The 23,639-nt window shown below is 45.1% G+C and overlaps 1 protein-coding gene and 1 long non-coding RNA gene across 3 annotated transcripts in view; one reads left to right on the forward strand and one right to left on the reverse strand.

Moving 5' to 3' along the window:
- The window catches only part of RIPOR2 (RHO family interacting cell polarization regulator 2), a 228,928-nt gene that overhangs the window by 72,654 nt on the left and 132,635 nt on the right, over positions 1 to 23,639 (forward strand). The window lies entirely within an intron of this gene.
- On the reverse strand, positions 6,551 to 22,521 carry LOC122219499. The gene is made up of 3 exons (XR_006202405.1): positions 22,025 to 22,521; positions 14,859 to 14,959; positions 6,551 to 6,700 (listed from the first exon to the last, which is right to left on the reverse strand). It is a non-coding gene; the product is annotated as an uncharacterized LOC122219499 (long non-coding RNA).

Consider the following 23,639-nt stretch of genomic DNA (forward strand, 5'->3'; position numbering starts at 1 on the left):
CAAGCTCCTAGCCACTCCACAGCAACGCCATAAACTCCATTAGTACAGTACAGTACTTCCTGCCTTCAGAATCGCCTCCCTCCTCCCTGCCCCTCTGTTCCTTAAATAGGCACCCACAGGGTCTCACCAGCCTCTTTTCCAGTCTCAGGACACTGGGATGTCACTCCTCTGGACCACGGAGAGCGTCTCCGGACATTGCCAAGTGCCCCTGCTGTTTGCCCCAGCTGAGAACCGCTCTCGGCACAGCGGAAAGCACAGGGCTTTGTTCCAGACTGAGCTTCCAATCCACGGGACCTCTGGCTGGGCTGGGTGTGGATGGTGCTTGCCCTCCTCAGAGACCCACACCATCAGGAGCAGATGCTAAAAATGCCCCAGAGATGCCCCACCAGGTGGAAGGGGCCTCAAAATCCTTGTCAGATACACGCGAGGCCCTTGAAGCCTGCCTTTGAGGCCGAGGGATCACGATGCGATGGCAGAAGCTCACTGCACACGGCCGGATTGGGGTCTTGCACCTGAGATGAACGGCCCAGGGTCTAGAGTCTAGGGACCTGGGCTCTCCTCCCACCCACTTAATCCCTAAATCCCACAACTTCTCTGAAGCCACAGCCTCCTCACTCATAAAAAGAAAACCGTGAAAATACCTACCACACGGGGCTACCTGTCCAGAGGATTAAACTAAGTCGTGCATTAATCTCACAAGAAAACAGCTACTATTTTCTTTATATTCATCCAGTCACATCGGCCCTAACGGAAGCTTTTCGGCAGTTAGCAGCGGGCCCGGTTGTACGTTGTGAACGGACTTGTAAGAGGGGGGCGCACGGGACGCTTCAGGAAGCCAGCGACCCTGGGACCGGGGGACCCCCTGCCCTGTCCCCAGCCGAGGGATCCCGGTCACCCTCCCCAGGTCCCGGTTCCTCGTCAGCAGAATGACGAGGCTGGAGCTGATGGTCTCCAAAGTCCTCCTTCCTTCTACCGGGTTCTGTGCGTGGAGGCCGCGGACAGTGGGTCTTTGTCCTCTGTTCTGCGCTTGGACGCTAGCTCACCCCACCTTCTCCCCCCGCATCCTTCTCGCTTCTTGTTTGCCACTTCCACACTCCCCCACGCTGCCTCCTTCCTTCCACTTCACGATCCCGAAGTCTGTGAAGAGGAGCCGGTGTTCCTGCAGCCTGCTCCTTCCCGAGCCAGAGCTCTGAGACTCCATGATGATGAGCCTGGTGTAGACTCGACAGGCTCCCGTCAAAGCCTCCCCTAAAGACCGACTAGCTCCCCTAATTAAGCACAGCTTCCCGATGGGGAGACACTCCTTTGGCCAGCAACTTGAATCAGTCTGTAGACCCAGGAGGAAGGAAGGCATTCCTGCTCCCCTCCAGTCCAGCTCCGGGAGGGAGAGTTGGGGGGTTTAGAGTAAGGGGTGGCTAGAAAGGAGGAGCATCCCACCATTGCACACCTCCCTGCGTCCCCTTGATGATGTCACAGGGAAACTAATATCTATGGAGTTCTTATCGTGTGCCAAGCACTCTGCCTGTTTAATCCTCTTGCGGGATAATGACATAGTATATATTTAATTAGATACAACTTCTCTTCCATGGCCAAGTCCGGGGGAAACCAGGTACAGCGCAGTGGCTGCATTAAGCTCATTACTCGACCCTGTCTTTCCCTGGCTGCGTAATGTGGGTTCACCCGCCACGGCTGTACCCTGAATCATGCCTGGATCTCTCTTCGTCCTTCTTCCCATTTAGACAGAAATAAACACAGGGATGAGCTTCCCACATAACGTGACTTCATCGTGTGTAATTGTTGGAATGAAAACTTCCCGGTTGCATATCTCACAATGCCAATGATTACAGTGATTAAATCAATCGAGACCAATTTCATAATCATCGACTGTATAATTTCCCAACTCGGCAGGGCCCCAACACGTGGCATCCCAGCTGTCTGATCCAGGGATCAAAAACACAGTGTTAAAGCATTTGGGGCTAGGATTAGGTAATTTTGTAAACTTAATACCATATTAATAAGGATGATGTGTCTGTCGCGGTAAAACTCGATGCAAATCTGGTTTGTGAGTTCCCCAGTGCTGACTTACTTCAGCAGCTCAAATATGAAAAATACTCTCGTTGCCCCCAAGAAATTGCCCCGCTGAATATTTTATTCTCAGAAAGAATCGGTCAAGTACATGTATACTTTAATTACATTGTTATTAGTATTGTTTTTGTTATATAAAGAGCTTTACAGGATGCATTAGCTCAGAGCCTGCAGAGAGCTTCGTGGCAGTCTGTCCAAATGATTTTATGGGCTGACTGATGCCCCCGGGCCCCAGGTTGAGATCTTGACATCACATTTAAAGTCAAAGAAAGCCTCAGGTGGAAAGCATGGTTTCATAGCTTCTGCTGCTTCTCTGTAGCTAAAGAGAAGAAACTGGACCAGAGCCAAAGGAGGAAAGAGTAAGATTGCAAAACCCCTTGGATGCTTTCCACTGAATCCCACTGTTTCTCTACGGGAGGCAAACTGTTTCCTGCCAGTTCATTTTGCACACGGTTCGAGGGACCCTGTTTGTTCCATTGTCATAATCAGAGACGCTACAGATTCTAGGGTTTGAAGCCCTTGTGAGACACAGGAAAATTAATTCATGCAGAGTTGTGTCTACCACGCGATACATAATTTTTGGAAGATCCGATTGGGGCAGGGACTGGGCACATGGAGGTGCTTCTGCAGGAAGCTGTCAAAGTTTCCCTTCTAGAAAGTTACAGTAGCATTTGCCTTGTAAAAAGTCACGAGCTGCAAATTCGTTTTTGCGTGTTTTGCTTTCTTTTTTAAAAAGCATGGATCTGCATGTGATTTGTAGAAGCGCCCACCATCTTAATTGGACCAAGTGACCGAAAAGCTCCTCCCGCTATGTTAGGCAGAATCGCGGCCCCCAAACATGGTCATGTCCTAACCCACCAAACCTGTGAATGTGTTTCGTTGTATGGTCAGGAGGGATTAAAATTGCAGATAGACTTAAGGATGTCAATCAGCTGACCCTGAGATGGAGAGATTATCCTGGAATATCCTATTAGACACACTGCTGGCTCGGAGGACAGAAGAAGCCCGTAAGCCAAGGGACATAGGCAGCCTCTAGAAGCTGGAGGAGGCAAGAGAACTGATTGTCCCCTAGAGCCCCCCCAAGGGATGTGGCCCTGCTGACAGCTCGCTCTGAGCCTGGTGAGATCCAGTTCAGACTTCTGACCTCTGGAACTGTAAGCTTATAAATTGGCGTTGTTTTCAGCTACTAAATTTGTGACAATTTGTTACAGCAGCCACAGGAAACTAATACACACTTTCCCTCAATAGGAAGCTCACCGGTGTGGCAGCTGCCCTCCCTCCTCTGTAAGACCGCCCTCTCTTCCCCTTCCTCTACACAAGGGCTTCGGGCTTTGGGCTTTCAGGGCTCTTTAATAGAAACATTTACCAAAAGAAGATTTCTTATTCCCTAGAACTGTTTAGCACTGTCCTACTGATAGCTGTTTCCTAAATAGTAAACTTAAATATACCTAGTTGGATAAGTAACTATCATTCTCTCATTAATGTTACCACCTTTCAAAAAAAAATTAGGTTTGTTTTGTTCATTTTCACCTTTTGTTTCATTTTAATATTTTTTTATTGGTTTTAAAGAATTTAAGTTTATTATTTTGAGAGAGGACCCATGAGTGGGGGAGGGGCAGAAAGAGAGGGAGAGAAAGAATCCCAAGCAGCTCAGAACCTGATGCGAGGCTCGATCTCACAAACCCATGAGATCATGACCCGAGCCGAAATCTGGAGTCAGATGCTTAACTGACTGAGCCACCCAGGTGCCCCTATTTTTTTAATTAATTAAAAAAATTGACACATAAAAGGAAAGTTAAATCTCATTTTCCATAATCTCATGATTGAAAAAAGCATCTAAGGTAAAAATATATTCACACAGCAGACAAAACCCAGGACCTTCCCAAGATTTAACAGATCTCCCCACCCCACCCCCCCACACACACACACATGCACACACACACACACACACCCAACTCCACCCTGTACAAAGCTGGTATCCCAAAGGATTCACTCTCAGTATAAAAGTGAATTGGAAAAAAACCAGCTCCCTCACCCTATCGCCACACCACACCCACCCCTTCTGGGAAGACCAGGAATTATGTCAAACCTTGGAACCTATGGGAAGAAAGAAAGAAATGAGAATTTAGAACCAGAAGCTGGTTGTACTAAGGGTTGGCAGGAAAAATTCATAGCACCTGAAGGTACTGAAATACCTCAAGCCAAGAATTTAATTTAGAAGAGTCCAAGCTGATTGTGGCTCTAGGTACCTGGCAGAAACAATGTTCTGAAGGGAACCCACCTTTTTCCAGAGCCTCGAGGAAGCTCCAGAAATAAAATCCCAAGAAAAACCAGTAGCTCAAGCAAGAGAACAGTAGGGCAAAAGCTCTCAACCCTTAAAAATAATAAAATAAAAACATTAAAAATTAGCAAACATTTGAACAGAAACGTCACCAAAGAAGAGTTACATTTGGCAAACAAACACATAAAAAGTTGTTCAACATCACTTGTCCTTAGGAAAAACACAAGACTAAGATAAATTGTCACTATACATGTATTAGAACAGCTAAAATAAAAACTGACGATGGCAAATGTTGGTGAAGATATAGAGAAACTGGATATTTCATATATTGCCAGTGGCAATATAAAATTGTACAGCCACTCTGGAAATTATTTTGACATTTCCTTAAACACATACTTGCCATAAGACCCACTCCTCAGCATTTACTCCATGGAAATTAAAATTTACGTCCACACAAAACCTGGAGACAAATATTCATAACAGCTGTATTTGTAGTAGCCAAGAACTGGAAACAACCTACTGATGTCTCTCCTAGGTGAATGGTTAAACCATGGCTCATCCAACCGTGGTACTAGTTGGCAATAAAAATGAAGGAAATATTGGGGCTCCTTGGGTGGCACAGTCGGTTAAGTGTTTGACTTTGGCTCAGGTCATGATCTCACAGTTCATGGGTTCGAGCCCCACATTGGGCTCTGTGCTGAACACTTGCTCAGAGCCTGGAGCCTGCTTCAGATTCTGTATCTCCTCTCTCTTCCCCTCCCCCACTCATGCTCTGTCTCGCTCTCTCAAAAATAAATAAATGTAAAAAAAAAAAAGTTTTTTTTAACGAAGGAAGTATTGATGCATATAGGACTTGACGGATCTCAAGGCAACGTGTTCAGTGGAAAAAAACAATCACCAAAGGACGCACACTGTGGGTCTATTGAGATAACATTCTCAACTGTTGTAAAACATTTTATGCCACATTAGTGGCTGCCGGGGATTAGGAATAGTGACAGGCAGGTGAAGGAGGTCTGTGTGGCTATAAAGAGGCAAAGACACCTTTGTGGGGATGCAACAGTGTTGTGGTTTGAGTGTAGCAGTCGGGACAGGAATCTACACATCCGATGAAACAACGTAGAATTATACATGTAGCGCACCAATGTCGATTTCCTGACGGGGCTACTGTGCTATTGTCAACGCAAAGTGTAAGCATTGGGGGAAATTGAGAGAAGGGTACATAGGACCTCTCTGTACTGTTTTCTGCAACTCCCTGGGAATCTATAATCATTTCCAAATAAAAATTGAGAAGAAGAAAACATAAGGTGTGAGAATTTTCCACAACAGATGGGTATTTTACCCAAGAAGGTAAATGAATCCCGAGGAAGTTGAGTACACAGAGACATCCCCGTGCATTCACAAACACACACACATACACCTTTTTGAAAACAGAAAATGGGACCGTGCTGTACAAAACTCTTCCGCAGCTGGCTTCTTTTCCTTCCGATGCAAATTCCATCAGAGCCATTTTTATCCTTTGTCTTCCCAGCAAAATGCCTCACACGTGAGCACGTACACATTGCTGCGTCTCATAAATGGCTACCTAGTATCCTGTCTTGCTTTACATTTGTTCTTGGGATTCTTGACATTTGAGACGATACTGAAATTTTTATGAAAAGAATGAGCAATGTCTTTTCCTCACGTTGCTGAGCGTAGCACATGTGCTAATTATTGACCGTGTGGTAGGTTTGGACAGTGAGGTGAAGAACCCTGAGACATCTCTGCTGAAGTCTCCATACCAACCAAACAAAAGAGGATTAGACGGTCCTGCCCCAGCGGGATTTAGAGCTCAAATTCTCTCCCACCTGGTCTCAATCAGAACGAAAATATTTTGCGTCCTTCTTCCATTTCCAGATCACTGAATCGCACTTGAATCCTCAAGCAGATACAGCTCGTGACTTTCTAATCTCTCTCTTGAAGATGGGCACATCTATATCATTCTTTACATTGAGAGCTTTTCAGAGCGCTAACGTGGCCAGATTTCGATCACCTTTTTCCATAAGCCAATCTGCGATCTCCTGTTGTAGCTATAAAGTGCCCTTTTTCTTTTGTTTTCCTTTTTTTTTTTTTAATTTAATTTATTGTCAAATCGGCTAACATACAGTGCACAGGGTGCTCTTGGTTTTGGGGGGTAGATTCCCGTGATTCGTTGCTTACGTACCACACCCAGTGCTCATCCCAACAAGTTAAGGTGTCCTTTTTCTTAAAGAATAAGCAGCTGCAGGCTCAACACCAACTGCAGAAAACAAGCATGAGGTTTCTTTTCTCCCAGCTCTCCAGGCAACACATAGTCCTCTGGAAAACAAATATAAAGCTGGACCGTGAAAGGAGGGCACGAAGCTTTGAAATCAGCTACCTCCCTTTAATGATAAGTATACCTCCCAGTGGGATGGATTAATTAGTTAGTGATTGTCGAGTCCTTTAAGAACCACGGCGCTGGTATTAATCCTGGCCCAGACTAGTGTGTTCAACGTTGTTACTGAGCTGAGTGTTCATCCGTTAGGATCGTCTGTCAGTTCTGCCCTTGATCCAGGTTTATCATCCCCTTCTGATGAGACGCGTCCCCCCCCTTACCTCTAAGCTGTCTCCTCCTCCTCTACCCACAATTTATGTCATAAGGAAAAAAAATCGGTTCTTTTTTTTTTTAATTTATCTCTCCTGCAAGGCTTTCAATGGCCACATGGAACCTATAATTTTAAATCCAAACAGCTTGTTCAAGCAGCAGAGTAGTAAACGAAAAGAATTCCAGTTGCGAGATGTTCTTATTTTCCTCGCTCTAGCGCAGAAGGTCATCACCAGAGCTACCCAGCACGTCTCCCCCACCCCCCCCCCACACCCTGCACCAAACCCTCCCTTTCAAAGGCAAGTTCGCACAGTGGTTCAAAGCACGGCTTCTGGTGCCAGACCCGCCAGAGTGCACATCCTGCCTCTGCTTCCAAGGTGCTTAGCCTCTCTGGAACACACTTTGCAAGAAAAGTACCCGCCTCACGGGGTTACTCTGTGGATTAAATGAATTCATATTTAAAAAGGGCTTAGGGTGGGGCACCTGGGTGGTTCAGTGGGTTGAGCGTCCAACTTCGGCTCAGGTCACGGACTCGTGGTTCATGAGTTCAAGCCCCACGTCGGGCTCTGTGCCGACAGCTCAGAGCCTAGAGCCTGCTTTGGATTCTGTGTCTCCCTCTCTCTCTGCCCCTCCCCTGCTCGCACGCTCTCTCTCAAAAATAAGTAAATATTTTTTAAAAAAAATTTTTTTAAGGGCTTAGGGATACCTGAATAGCTCAGTCAGTTAAGCAGTTAAGCACGTCTGACTTCAACTTCAGCTCAGGTCATGATCTCACGTTTCGTGGGCTCAAGCCCCATGTCAGGCTCCGTGCTGACAGCATGGAGCCTGCTTGGGATTCTCTCTCTCTGTCCCTACCCTGCTCACATTCTCTCTCTCTCTTTCTCAAAATAATTAAATAAGATTAAAAAGTTTAAAAAAAAAAAACAATATAGGGGTGTCTGGGTGGCTCAGTTGGTTAAGCCTATGACTTCAGAGACATGAGTTCGAGCCCCGCGTCGGGCTCTGTGCTGACAGCTCGAAGCCTGGAGGCTGCTTCGGATTCTGTGTCTCCCTCTCTCTCTGCCCCTCCCCCACTCGCACTGTATCTCTCTCAAAAATAAATATTTAAAAAAATGTTTTAAAGAGGGCTTAGAACACAGCCTATGCCCTACAGTGAGCATGCTATAAACTGGACTTTCCCTACCACTGTATCCTCAGTGTCTATGGCAACACCCCTCACACAGATAGGGAAACTGAGGCGGGCAGAGGTTAAGTGACTGGCCCCAGAGCACACCAATCACGAGAGTCTGAGCTGGAAGTCCAGTCTGCGTGGCTGGCGTCTGAGCCTGTCCACCACGTCCCTGGCTCTTCACACAACAGGGACTCAAATGTTGCTCGAATTGTTCACTAAAATATCCTAACCATTCTAAATCCGGGCCCTTTTCACACACTGTACCCCTGGCCTGGAAAATTCTCCTCTCCAACAAGTACCGCCCCCCCCCCCCCGTTTCTTATCAGTTCAAAGTGTCCCAAAATGTTCTTTTCCTCTTCTGAATTTTTATGGCACTTTAATTGCCCATAAAACTCACTGGCACTGACCACATCCTGTCTTGCATTGTCACTTGTCTTTTTTAATGCGCCTGTTTCTCCAGCAAGACTGTAAATCCGCTGAGGATGGGCCCTGTTGGCCTTACGGTTCTTTGTGTCCCTGGCGGGGACTGGGATGGCGCCTCGCCCAGAGCAGAAGCCCCTTAAATGTGCGTTGATTGAGAAATGAGCACAAAAGCAGCTAGAAATGGACAGAGTGTCCCCTTATTCTCGCCGCTGCCCCGTTTGCGGGCGTTAGCACACCCTGCCCTCGCTCACGACTGTGCAGAGGAAGAGGTGATGAGCTCGTTTCACGTACCTGCCATATCTTCCCTTGTTCCACACCTGTTTCTTACGGGGGGGGGGGGGGCATCTGGAAACAACTGGAAACTCAAAGAAACCTAGATGGGCATCTCTTCCCCCCCCCCCCAACTTGGAAACAATTGTGACTTAGACTCAGGGCTGGGCTGAAGAAAACCAAAACATCACCTATATTACAGGAAACGCAGACACGCTTCCAATATAGGTACAGGCCAGGGTGGATATGGGTCTTGCATCTGTTAGTCAAGTGATAGGCTCATCTTGACCCTTCAGAAGTAGGCAGACTCACCCACCCAGTCAAAAGCAGCACGGGGGCAACCGCTGACCTCCCCGTGGCACGCTTAGCTCAACTTAGCGTGTGAAAGAACACAGAACGTGCAGGCAGCTGGCTCCAGAGAGAGGGAGGGGCTGGTTGGAGCATGCTCAGAGCCATCTTTCTGGTACACCCATCTGTCGAGTCACTCTTCATCCACTGAGGAGGCTGAGGGAGAGAGTGATGAGGACGGGAGAATTTCTCTAACGTGTGGAAACGTACAATCAAGAGATTCCCCCACACGACAGCCTCTGTCTTCATCAGTTGGGTTTGGCCATTACATTCATGGCCGACCAGGAGTGAGGCCTCCCTCTCAGGGAGAGAGGTCAACAGTCTATGAGAGCAATGTATCCCACTATCGTGACACCATTCTCTCCATTACCAACCACTGTTCCCGAGTGGATCCTCCTAGGACCTGTCATGGGAAGCCTAGGTTTTGCTCTGGAATTAATCAGAACAGTACATTTATTAAGTTAACCCAAGGCCACCAGTGATGGGTTGAATTTTGTCCCCTTAAAAAGATATGTCGAGGGGCACCTGGGTGGCTCTGTCGGTTAAGCATCTGGCTCTTGATTTCAGCTCGGGCCATGATCTCACAATTCGTGAGATCAAGCCCCATGTCAGGCCCTGTGCTGACAGCACAGAGCCTGCTTGGGATTCCTCTCCTCTCTGTGCCCTGCCCCACTCATGCACGTGTGCAGGTACATGCTCTCTCTCAAAATAAATAAATAAACATTAAAAAACAAAAAGATATGTTGAAGTCCTAACACAAAGTACCTCAGATTGTGACCGTATTTGGAAATAAGGTTATCATAAATATGACTAGCAAATTTAAAATGAGGCCATAAAAGAGTAGGGTGGGCGTATAATGCAATATGGCTGGCATCCTTGTAAGAGGACGCAGACAGGCAGAGACCAGAGTGATGTGTCTACAGGACAAGGCACACCAAAGATGACAGCAGTCACCAGAAGCGAGCAAGTGACAAGGAACAGATTCTCCCTCAGAGTCCTCGGTGGGAAGCAACACTGCTAACCCCTCGGTTTTAAACTTCCAACCCCTAACACCATGAGAAAATAAGATTCTGTTGTTTAAAGCCACCAGTTGTGGTCCTCTGTTCACGGCAGCCCCAGGAAATGAGTACCCCACCCAATGCCCAAGACCGAAAGTTCGCTCTTCCTCAACCCACATTATGGGCAGGTGCATTCTCAGTGTGTCTCATCAAGCCTCAGAGAAAAATGCTTCGTTAAGACACCGGTTCCCCTCCACGGGAATAATCATTTCAATAGCTAATTTCTGAGAAATCCTGAATTTCTTCTTTCCAAGGGCTTATGCTTCCCTCCCCCCTAGGTATTAAAAAGTAGAATTCAATGAATTAGGAAAATCATTAAGAAAAAGATACGTGGCAGAAAGACAGAGGTGTGTGAGTTGGCTCTCAGAAAAGTTGGTTTCAGCTTCCATTTTCCATTTAGGGAGACCTTCATGCGTGCTGTGGAAATAAATCTAACGGGTGTCGATATTGTGCTAAATTAATTTTGAACTTTGTCAGCACCCATCCACCCTTACGCCCTTTTCGGTCAAGGTATATATGCAAATTCTGTTTTGCTCACTTCAGCACGTGTTAGCACACCACCCTTAACAACCACAGTTCTTTGAGCTCTTTAGCTTTTTCCCGTAGAACATAGTTTGCTTATCCATCCTCTAGCTTTTCGGGCATTGAAATAGTTTTCCACCTTTGCCTATGATAAGTAATACATCTTTGTAGTTTTTCCTTCTTTTAGAATATTTCCTTTGGTTATTTTCCAAAAGATGTTACTGGGTGGAAATGTTAACAGTATGTTTTGTATCATCATGCCTCTCTTAGACTTAGGAGGTTGGGACTCCTGGGTGGCCCAGTTGGTTCAGTGCCTGACTCTTGATCTCAGCTCAGGTCTTCATCTCAGGTTGTGAGTTCAAACCCTGTGTTGGGCTCTGTGCTGAGTGTGGAGCCTACTTAAAAAAAAAGACTCAGGCATTTGACCATACCACAATGTTATCAGAAGGATTTAAGTTTGTTTTTTTTTTATGATTATGTTTTGAGAAAGAGACAGAATATGAGCAGGGGAGGGGCAGAGAGAGACAGAGACACAGGATCTGAAGCAGGCTTCAGGCTCCGAGCTATCAGCACAGAGCCCGACATGGGGCTCGAACTCACAGACCACAAGATCATGACCTGAGCCGAAGTCGGAAGCGTAACCGACTGAGCCATCCCAGCACCCCATGATTTAAATATTTTTAAAGTCTCATTTGGCAGATGTATAATACCAAACATCACGCGTTTCTTCATAAGCCTTGAAAACATTTTTAAAATTGGCATTATAGGGGTGCCTGCCTGGCTCAGTCAGTACAGCATGTGACTCTTGATCTAGAGGTCATGAGTTCAAGCCCCACCTTGGGCATAGAGATTACTTAAAATTAAAAAAAAATTAATTTGGCATTATAACCAAATAACTCATGCAACTAAACTACATTTGTTTCCTGCCTCAGGGGAAGAGTAACTTCTCCCACGTATCTGAGTGCTTGGGAAAATTGTTAACTATTTTTATGGGCCTTTCACTTTACTTATACAGCTAAAATTCACCAGATAGTTGTGCTGTCACAAACTCTAAATCAGTGGGGCTCGAGAGGAGACTGGCTGTTTCAACAATGAGCCAAAGAAAAAGGGATGATATAATCTGGTGTCAGAAAAGATCCCCAGCTAAATTCAACTCAAGCAAAACTTACTGTACCTTCCATTAAAAAAAAAAAAGAAAGAAAAAGATCATGGATTTAGTTTTCTTCTTTTTTCTTCCTTTGTTTCTTTCTTAGTTTTCTTTTGGGGGGGGTGGGTAATTTTGGGGAAAAGGAAGATATAAGGAGCAAATTTTAACTTATGCATGCTAAGACAATTCAGTGGGGAAATTTTCCAACAGATGGTTCTGGGACAACTGGTTATTCATATCAAAAGAATAAATCTGAAACTCTTCTTTACACCATATGCAAAAATTAACTCAAAATGGGTTATAGCCTAAATGTAAGACCTGAAACTATAAAATTTCTAGCAGAAAACAGAGGAGCAAATCCTAACTTTAGGTTAGGCAATGGTTTCTTATAAAGCATAAGTAACAAAAAAAAATAACAAGTAAACAAATTGAATTTTATCAATTTTAAATATTGTGTATCATAGGACATCATTAAGAAAGCACAGCCCATGGAAGGGGAGAAAATATTTGCAAATCAATATAGTCAAGGGGCTTGTATCCACAATATATAAAGAACCCTTACAAAGATAAATAACCCAATTTAAAAATGAGCAAAGAATTTGCAGAGACATTTACCCACAGAAGATCTACAAATGACCAAAAAACACATGAAAAGTTGTTCAACGTCATTAGTGCTTAGAGAAATGCAAACCAAGACTACCCGAAGATACCACATCACACCCACTAGGATGGCTAAAGTAAAACAGACAGACAGTAACAAGTGTTAAAGAGAATGTGGAAACATTAAAACCCTCACACATCACTGATGGGAAGGTAAAATGGTGTGGTGGCTTTGGAAAACACGTGCCCGTGTAAAAGTTTGTACATGAGTGTTCATGGACGCATATGCTTAATAGCCAAAGAGCGGAAGCAACCCAAATGATCATTAACTGATGAATATGTAAACAAAATGTGGTATATCCATACAATGGAATGTTCTTCACCCATTGAAAGGAATGAAGTTCTGTTGCAAGCTTTAACAAGGGTGGACCTTGAAAACATTATGCTAAGTGAAAAGCAAACCACAAAAGACTGTATATTATAACGTCCTTTATGTCATATGTCCAGAATAGGCAAGTCCGAGAGACAGAAAGCAGATGAATGACTGCCTGGGCTGAGGTGAGGATGGGAACCTGGAATAGGGAGTGACTACTAATGGGTACAGAGTTTCTTTCAGAGGTATTGAATATGTTCTAAAATTAGATTGTGGTAATGACTATACAACGCTGAATATACTAAAAACCACTGAACCACCCACTTCAAGTGGGTGAATATTATGGTATAAGAAATATACCTCAGTAAAGTTTCAAAAAAAATTTTATTTAATCATGCCTTATCCTACCACCAGAAATGATACTCTTAACACCCGCCATATTTACAAACTTTGCAGCCCTCCTTCAGTGAGGGTTTGGTGAGTGCTAAAGGGGGACGTCATGGGAATGTAACGATTAGACCATAGGCAAGTTATCTTTTCTTCTCTGCATATTAAGTCTAGACTATTTATTACCCTGATTTTCATCGCAGCCATAGTTGGTAACAGGGAGACATACTGGTTGAGGCAAGAGCCAGGTTATAATCACTGACTCCCCTCCTTTTGACCCATCCAACCAAATTCCTTCAAGGGAGCACCTGAGGCCACTTGTTTCTCACCATCCCCTTGCTACTGCTCTGAAGGCAACATCATTTCTCACCCAGATTGTTGGAACGGCCCCTCTAACACTTTGCCCCGCCCACACCCTTGTCCCCTTGATACCCATCTCCCATGTGGCAGACAGAGTAATCTCTCTCCTGTTTAAATCCCCTCAGAGTCTCCTCCAACATTTAAACTACAGTCAAAATTCCTTCAAGAGACTCACAAGACAATGGGCTCCTACCGACCCTTCCAAGTCTAGGACTTCTCACCTCCCGGCCACCCTACCCCACCCTCCTTCCCAGTGACACTTCTCCCTTTCTTTCAGCTCCTAGGAAATAACATTCTTTGTCTCTTTTCTAGAACTTTGTACCACTGCCCTCTCCAACTTAAATATTCTTACCCCCAATTCCCTTCACCAGCCTACTCCTTCTCATTCTTCAGGAATCATTTGGACGCCACTCCTGGCAAAAGTCTTTCCTGAGCCTCATGGCCCCATCAAGAACCCTGTAGTTCCCCCACGATATACAACATCTATTGCATTAAATGGGAATTGCCTACTAGTTTTCCCCAGCTCCCCATTTATCCACTAAGAGACTTTGGGCAAGTTACTTAATGTCTCTATGCTTCATTTTCTCACATGAAACATGGAGATAAAAATAGTACCTACCTGAAAGACTTGCTACAAGGATTAAATGAGATAATATTTGTAAGTCACTAAAAACAGTGCCCAGCACATTGTAAGTGTGACATTCAAGAGTTTTGTAAAAGTGTCATATCTAGCTACACGCTGTAAGCCCCAGGAGAAAGTTTTTAAAATTTTATGCACTGTTGCAACCCCTATAAATTTCCTAAGTGAACAAGTACATCAATTAACCCAGAAAATGTATAATTAGCTCAGAGCTAGCTCATATTTTCAAGATCCAGGGGAGATAGTGGATAATAAATGAAGCAGGTTTCCAAAGAAGGCAAGAAAAGAGAGAAGCAAAAACAAAGGCACCCTTTTAAATTAGTGAAGAAAGGGTAGGTAATTCAATAAGTAAAACTTGGATCATTGGTTAACCATACGGAAAAAGCTGAAGTGAGAATCCATTCACAGCACAAAAGTAATTCCATACGCAACTATTAACTGGAAAAGAAAATCTTAAAAGAACCACGAGGAAGCAAACCCCAATATTTGAGGTGTGGTAGATCATTATAAGCATGGCACAGAGAGTGGTGTTTATCAACATGGAAAGATGTTCTCTATAAGTTGAGAGCTCTATAGGTGTTAGCAACCAACCTCTGGAGGCAGACTGCCTTCGTCCATATCCCAGTTCTGCTGTTCGCTGTTATGCAACTTTGGGCACGTTTCTTAGCTTCTCTGGGCCTCAGTCTCCTCATCTGGAAAATGGAGGTTATCTTCGTAATAGCAACCACATAAGGTGTTATGAGGATTAAATGAGGTAATATTTGTATATCAAAAATGACATAGAATGATATCTGGGTGAGCCTATTTTTATAAGGCAGTTTTTATATAAGATTGTGTCAGCTGGTTATGAGCCTATTTTTGTAAGATAGATTTAAATAAAGTTATGTGGGGCGCCTGGGTGGCTCAGTCGGTTAAGTGTCCAACTTCAGCTCAGGTCATGATCTCACGGTTTGTGAGTTTGAGCCCCGCGTTGGGCTCTGTGCTGACAGCTCGGAGCCTGGAGCCTGTTTCTGATTCTGTCTCCTTCTCTCTCTGCCCCTCCCCCATTTGTGCTCTCTGTCTATTAAAAATAAATAAATATAAAAATGTAAAAAATAAAAAAATTTTAAATAAAATTTGTTAGCTGGTCATATCTCAGAGATGGGATTACAGATATCTAGGTTTTTCTTCCTTTTAATTAAATCTTCTAATTATTGTACAAATTATTGTACAAGTCTTCTAATTATTGTACACTGCTTTTAAAATAAGAAACCCACAGAAGTGATTTTTTTAATCTCTATTTATTTTTGAGGGAGAGAGAGATACAGAACACAAGCTAGGGAGGAACAGAGAGAGAGGGAGACACAGAATCCAGTGTAGGCTCCAGGATCCTAGCTGTCAGCACAGAGCCTGACATGGGGCTTGAACTCACAAACTACGAGATCATGACCTGAGCCAAAGTCAGATGCTTAACCGACTGAGCTACCCAGGTGCCCCAGATTTTTAACTTTCAAAAATTATTTTAAAGTCTCATTGTTGAAGAATATTTTCCATCACGTAAAAAATATTCATGATCTATTATCAGAGGAAAAGGAGACTCATGAAATAGCATATACAGAATAATTTCTTTGTGTAAAGAATACTTAATGTACAGATACATACAATCATGCATGGAAAAAAACCAGGAATTTATAATGGTAGCACTGAGTGTCTTTTTTGTTTCAATTACATGTGACTTTTATTTTCTCCCTCATGTGCTGTCTTATATTTCTGAATTTTTCAATATGGATGTGATTACCTGTGAAGACAGAAAAAAAAAAAACCTGTGATTTCCTCTTTTTTTCTTTTTTTTTTTTTTTTTTTTTTTTTTTTTTTTTTTTTTTTTAAGAAACAGCATTCACTTGGTCAGAGTAAAAGGTAGAGTTTCATTTAAAACAGAGGGAAGAAAAGTTAGGTACAGATTTAGAGGTAGAAGGGAAGGAAGTGTTGGGGAGGATGAATTTCCTCTGCCCTTTGGGGTCCCTCTAGCTGGAGTAAGAATCAAATTGACATGAGACAGATTAATAGGAAGAAGTCAAATTCAATAGTGTATGTACATGTGGGGAATCCACACAGACAATGAAATTCCAAGGGCAGTCAGGCAATATGAGGCTTAGATGAACTGAAGAGAGGGTAGGGGTCTGAGGATACCAAGGGGAGAAAGACCATTAGGAAGAAGGTGAAGGGAAGTGTTTGGAAAACACAGGTGCCCTGTTATGTAGAGAAGTTTCTTAGGCAAAGAGGAGTCTTTGTTAATAGCTCTTGTCCTGGTACAAGCAGGCAGTTGAGGGGAGATAAAAGAGTTTTTCCTGAATCTTCTGGGTTTGGATTAGTTTTAACTCAAAATGATGTTCATGTCAAAGTGGCCCATCTTGGGTTAGCCTGCCTTTGGCCCCTACAGAAGTAAAAAATCATATATGATGGTCTGTATTTTCTCTGAAGTGGGATGTAAGCAGCAGAGAGGATGGTTTAAGTTGTGAAATAGTTTTAGGGAATGAAAAGTGGCTGAGAAAGGTTAAAAACAAATGCCTGAGCCTGCCTGAGGGGCTACTTTGTTGAAAAACCTAATTTAACATTATGAGCTATGAGCCTTCTGCCCCCACCCCATGCTCAGAAGCATAGGTCAGGAGGCAGATTAACCCAAGGCTGATGAGAAGGTACAAAGGAAATACATCACGCGTAGCAGAAGGTCTAGAGGTTAAACACCAAAATATTAACAGTAGGCATTTCTCGCTGTTGGAATTACAGTTGGATTTTTCTGTTTCCTTCTTTAAACTTACTTGCTTTTTTTTACAATTGGCAGATATGATTTATTGGTTAATTTTTTGACAAGAATAGATGAAATTATTAAACCATGCAAGCAAATCTATAAAAGCTAATCCTCCTTCCACATTTATCGTCTAGCTCAGATCTCAGGTGTCGGCACCGAAAACAAAAGCAAAAAAGCAAACACATTACCATCTGGCGATAAACACTTGTTAAGATTTTGGCTAACATCTTTTTCTCTAAGCACACACACGTATACATGGCAGATTCTATCCCCTATGACCTGCTCTGCAAATCAGAATACAAATGGCCATAACTCTTAATTCTTTTATTTTTGCTATTTGCTCAAGTCCGCATATGTCACAGTCGGAGGACCTCCCTTAAATTCTTGCCAGCCACCAAACTATCTAAATATCTCAGGGGTTTTCTCATGCCAAAGGGTATACGTTTTGCTATTGATTCCAGGAATCGTGGAACTTGGAAAATGTCATTAATCCAATGTATGCCGTTCATCTCGTTGCCACGAGAAGTCAATGTTGAAGCCCAGACATGCACAGTTCCACAGGTGTGATTCTGTGCACTGAGGGGTCCCTGTTCCCCCCAGCCCTCCCCTGCCCTGCTGGGGTGTCCAGGGTTAAGCTCCTAAGTTGCAGTTTTCCCTTCGGCAGTCAACACCCTGCCAAAGATGACAGTTGTCCCAGGATGTTTGAGTCTAAGGACGCTGACTGAGAGAGAAACTATTATTGACCTGGAAAGAGCCACCTGCTGTGCTCAAACCAACTTTGCTCTGTGTTCTTTGGTGCTGGCATAGAGTCCAAGTAACTACCCTCTCCTAAAGGTGGTTTTATTTCAGGGGATCTCACGGTACGTCCCCAGTAATTCTATGCCCAGCATTTTCCCCAACTGAAGGAGTACTACTCACTTTCATACGTATATGTTCTCACTTTCTAGATAAAACACTTTCATAAAGCAGATATCATACGTTATTTCTCTCCGTCCAGTGGTATGCTAGAGCCAACTCATTTTTGCTCATAAGAGCCAACTGTTAAATTTTCATAAAGGTCGTGAGCTGTTAAGACAGCCATTATTTGAAGTTAAATTACATAAATGTATAATTAAATAAATTATATTGACAGCAAACTTAATACTACTCAAAACTTATCACTTCCTAATGACCAATTTAACCATTATCTGTGTACTTGAGGTTCTTGGCATCCATTTTAGCTGTATGTTGGAAACACCATATAATTGAGTGCTTCTGATGATCTCTTCCCCACTTTGTGTTCAATGACATGATGTTGGTGGCTTGAGATCAGCCGGGGTATGGGTATTTGCACTATGAAAGTCAGCAAACACTGGTGGTTTAACCTTTACTGGCTTGGCACTGATGTCTATATTCTCAGCAGCTAGAATGACAGGGTGCCCAATAAATGGCAAATGGATGGAAGGATGGATGAATGGATGGATGGAAGGAAGGATGGATGGATGGATGGTTGATGGGAAATAATGGAGGAGGGGAGAGTGGTAGAGGTTTGGAAACAGGAATAATAGCCAAGAGGATGTTGGCTAGGTGGAGTGTTTAGTATTCTGCCTTTACCTTACAGAACCTACCCAGCCAACAACCTCACTTGTTCTATTTCCTTCTTTCGTAGGTTTCTCACGTTGTGTTCTTACACATTGTGCAAAAGAGTGCAACATAGTACAGAAAATGTGGTCACCCTATTTCTGAATTGTGTATTGCTTCATCACATTTCAAAAGAGGCATACATTTTGTATTCTGGTTCATTCCACTGGAGACAGTGGTGTAGCAATGCCCACTGCAGAATACAGGAAGCCCCCCAGTTACCATTCACTACATACTGCCACTGGCTCCAGAGGAAGGTAAGCAAGGGTGGGGTCCTTCTGTAGCAAGGTTTTCTTTACCACAAGTTCCGTTCCCAGATACCATCTTATCCCAGTAAGCATAAAGAAAGGGGAACTAAAAATTACTACTAAAGCTGCCTGGGTTCTGTGGACTAGGGCTCAGTGAAAATCATCCAAGAAGCAAGGTCTGAACTCTTTCTCACCCAATCTTCATAATATCCCCTACTGTGAAATTTCCCTTATACCGGTTTTAAATGTCTCTCTTAAGGGTCTCTTCTATAGCTTTCTTTTAGTGCATTAAAAAGTGGAGGCAAGGGGTACCTGGGTGGCTCAGTTGGATAAGCCTCCGACTCTTGATTTTGGCTCAGGTCATGATCTCACCATTCTTGAGTTTGAGCCCTGCATCAGGCTCTGTGCTGCCAGCACGGAGCCTGCTTGGGATTCTCTTTCCCCGCCCCCATCTCAAAAATAAATAAATAAACTTAAAAAATAATAAAAATAAATTTAGAAAAGGAGAGAAATCAGGAAAAAGAACTAGGAGCAGACAAACCTGGGACAAAGTGGTGGAAAAACATTTATTATTGTTATAAACACCTTGCTTTGGAATCCCTCACTAAACAGCTTTCAAGGGGAGCCTTTGAAGGAAGCCTTATCTATGTCAATAAATCAGAAGCCCTCCAGTAGTCTTCAGATAACATGACACCTATTCAACTGTGAAACCCACGAATTAGCTGATTGCTTTACATGAGAAAACATCTATTTGTCCCTCTCGCTCCAGGGCCTGGGGTCACCTACTTGGAAGAGACACAAGTCCTTCCAGACCTGAAAAGCACTCTGAGGTCCTGTGTGATAACGGTTCCTCCCCCCACCCAGGAACCAGAGCTGGGATAAAGGTCACAGTGGAGCAAAGGGGTGGGTGTTCCCAACCTCCTACCACCCCAGGACCTGGCGACCGCCCAGCTCTCCCGGGTTCCACTCCCCCATTTCTGTGCTGATAGGAATCTCCTACAGCCTCCACTCCCCGAACAGATGAGAGGTCACGGCCGGGGCTCAGTCACTCATTCATTTAGAAAATGTCTCTGGAGCGCTGGTTCCCATCAGGCCTCAAACAAATATGCGAAGATGGTACTTGACCTTTGCCTTCTGGGAGCTCCGTGTTGAGTAGGACCGGCTGACTGAAGACTGAGAAAATGTGGCCTAGATCCTATGGCTTCGAGTCGTATGGCTGGACTGTGTTCTGGGCGACTGCCGAGCTCACAGAGAATGAGAGACCCGAGAAATCAGGCCCAGTGCTGCGAACCCTCCTGGCCCAGCCTTGTCCCCTTTGCCCATTGGATATCTGCACCGTGGCGTTTTGTTTTTGTTTTTACACGAATACATTTTCTTTTCATTTATACGGAGCCCTGCGGTGGTCCGTAGGAGCACTTGCCTGGCAATCTGGACTGGCCCGCTCTTGGGGAGCGTTTGGCTTGCTGCAGCCACTCAGCCACGTCACAAATGTCCCTCCCCCTCTTCCTCCCTAATCAAGAAAGTGAGGACGGTCACCCTGACCTTCCTTACCTCGGAAGGAACTCAGAAGACCAGGTGACATCCATTCCCAAATTTCTTAGGAGAAATGTGCCCTTGCTGGGCTGAACGTTGTCATCGTAAAGTAAACCAGGAGATCCTAGACGTGAGCAATGGCTAACACAGGGCCCCGATTTTCCTGGGGCTGGGGGGCGGGGGGGAGGGAGGGAGGAAGAGAAGAGAAAGAATCTTGCTTTTCAGACATGTATCGCCAACCCCCTCCCCTCGCGGAGTTATCTGGGTGAGACAGGAACTGGTACAGAATTATTATGATCGGGTAATATCTAGGATCATAATAGTTACTATGTTTGCAAAAGCTTTTTGTTTAGGAAGTGTCCAGGGAGAGAAGTGCTGTTCCAGAGCCTGGCGCTCTGCTCGGCACCCCGTTCCCCACCAGCACCGGGGACATTTCTCCTCTTCTACAATTAACAGCCAAACCACTGGGTGTGGCCGGCAGCTGGCTGAGTGGGTTTTACATGAAGCCACACTTAGGCTAAGGAGTGAGGACAGAGCCCACCCGCCCCTGCCCCTCCCGCCTCCCTCCATCTGATCCACACTGCATTTGCCGCCTCCCCTTTTGTGTACTTTGCTAATACAACTCTTCATGAAATTTTGCAAGAAAATAATTCACCTGTCATTCCAACACCTCTCCCACAGCTACCCCTTCTGCGGGGTGGGCCGGGGTACCCCAGGGCTTTCCCTGAAGGAAGAGGCAAAAATCCTACCCCCCTGAATTCTTGCTACCCAGCGTCCGGTGTCTGGGGGCCTCTCTTTCCCCTCGGGGTGGTTAGCAAAACCCCCGCCCCGTCCCCACCTCAGGTTTTCACGATAGGAGAAGACAGGAAGTTGACCTTTTAGGTTGCACCTGCCTTCTGCCTTCATTTACCCCAGGCCCGTGTTCTCCACATTGGCTTGTTTATTCACTGGCAGAGATGAGAGCCCCCCAGACAGCTGGCCTGAGCCACCCATCCCACAAGACGTGACCCTCGCGGTGTCCTCAGAAGCACCGAGACCCTTCAAGGCAGAGAAACAGGCTTGCGCCTCCCTTGCCCCCTACAGCTTAACACTGAACTTGTAAGGATTCGGGTTTGCAACACTCGGGTGCCTCTGGCTAAGAGAACAAGCCTCCAAAATCTGCAGCAGAAACAACTTTTAAAGCCTTCAACCTCATGACGGTTACATGAGGTTTGAGTTTTGTTGTGTTTTTTTTTTTAATTTTTTTAATGTTTGTTTTTGAGAGACAGACACAGAGTGTGAGCGGGGGAGGGGGAGGGAGAGGAGACACAGAATCCGAAGCAGGCCCCTGGCTCCCAGCTGTCAGCACAGGGCCCGAGGTGAGGCTCGAACCCATGAGCCATGAGATCATGACCTGAGCCGAAGTCGGAGGCTTTAACCAACTGAGCCACCCTAGGCGCCCCTGAGTTTTGTTTTTTGACACTTTTTTTTTTTGGAGGCCTGGCTGCTTTCTGCTCACCTCCACCTCAAGCTGCAGGGCTTTGTTTTTCTGGCTTGTTTCCCTCCTCCCCTGACCCCACCACACTCACCGGCCTACACCCTTGTTTATAAGTCTCGGTTCTCTGGTTCAGCTCTGTTTGCGGTCTCAGAGAGGATGGGTGGAACTGAGCAGCCTGCTCGCACAGCAGAGTTCTAGGAAAGGGAAAGAAAGGTCTTGCTTTGAGGAGGATGTTTGTAGGATGGCCTGACACGGGTGTGGAGGTGAAACAAACCGTAGATTGTTTTTTCACACTCTCAGCTGACAGAAATCAGATGACAGGGACCAGACGGAGCATGACAGGGAAGGGGAACCCCGGCCTGCAGGTCAAGACCCAGGGGTGATAACAAAGCTTCTCCGCGGGCAACCTGAGCTCACACCTGAGGGCGGAAATTGTTTTTGGAAGTTGCAAACTGACTAATAACTACAAGCTCCCAGGCACAATTGCCTGAGAGAGGAGGAGGCTGAGCCCTCCTCCGGGCTACATGCACCTGCGGGCGTTGCATTTAAGTGTTTTTTAATGTTTATTTATTTTTGAGAGAGACAGAGACAGAGTGTGAGTGGGGGAGGGGCAGAGAGAGAAGGAGACACAGAATCCGAACCAGGCTCCAGGCTCCGAGCTGTCAGCACAAAGCCGGACGTGGGGTTCGAACTCATGAACTGTGAGATCGTGACCTGAGCAGAAGTTTAGATGCTTAACCGACTCAGCCGTCCAGGGGCCCCGCGAAGGCTGAAATTTCAAATCCAAGAGTATCTCTGCGTATTCTCCCATGGAACTTTAAAACAAAAACAAAACAAACAGCAACCCTCCCCCCCTCAAAACACCCAGATGCAATCTGGACGTATTTTCCTTCCAAAAAAGAAATATTCTGCCCCCCCATGCTTTCTTTTCTTGTCTCCTTCTGTTAGCGAGCCCTTGTGCTCAACTATAGACCCCACCAGTTAAAACCAGAGGCAAGACTCTTAACTCATACTCTAACTAAAACCCATCGTGTTTATTTCTTCTCACACCTTCTCGAGGCATTGCTGAAGATATTTTGCAATGACCAGGACAACCAACCGGGCCAGACCAGAATAGCCCTGATAGCAACAGAATGCCTAGAAGACCATACCCCACGTGTCCCCTTCCCTGCCCATGATCGTACGCTGAACACATACGGACCCCCACCCATGACTCTGTGCTCTGTGCCTGCTCTTGGGCACGTACCCCCGGCCCCACACACATACGCACACAACCTCGCCCTATAAAACTCTAGGCGTCCATCTTGCAAGCAGAGAGGTTGGTTATGAAGGCTTGAGCCTGTCATCTCCCTTGGCTGCTGCCACCTGAAATCTCTCCCATTCTCCTTTCCTGGTCCTCATCTCTTGAATGACTGGCTTCTCTTGCCAACAAGTTTATCTGAGTTTGTTCTGCAACAGAGTTAGCAAACCCAGCCAGGAGCTGTTCTTTTGATTGGTCCAGGACTCGTGGGGATTCCCGGGGAGGGAGCTGTTGGCCAGGGCAGGGCACCAAGGCTCACCCGCTCGTTACCTGAGTTAGTGGCTGTGATAGATGGATTGGTAACATGTCCTCCTTCTTTTTTTCCTTCCGTCCTTCCTCTTTTTTTTTTTTTTTTTCTGGAATGTAGTCATTGTAAGATCTCTTTACCCAAATTATTTTTCTGTCC

The sequence above is a fragment of the Panthera leo genome, chromosome B2 (assembly GCF_018350215.1).
Source record: "Panthera leo isolate Ple1 chromosome B2, P.leo_Ple1_pat1.1, whole genome shotgun sequence".
NCBI classification, from domain to species: domain Eukaryota; kingdom Metazoa; phylum Chordata; class Mammalia; order Carnivora; family Felidae; genus Panthera; species Panthera leo.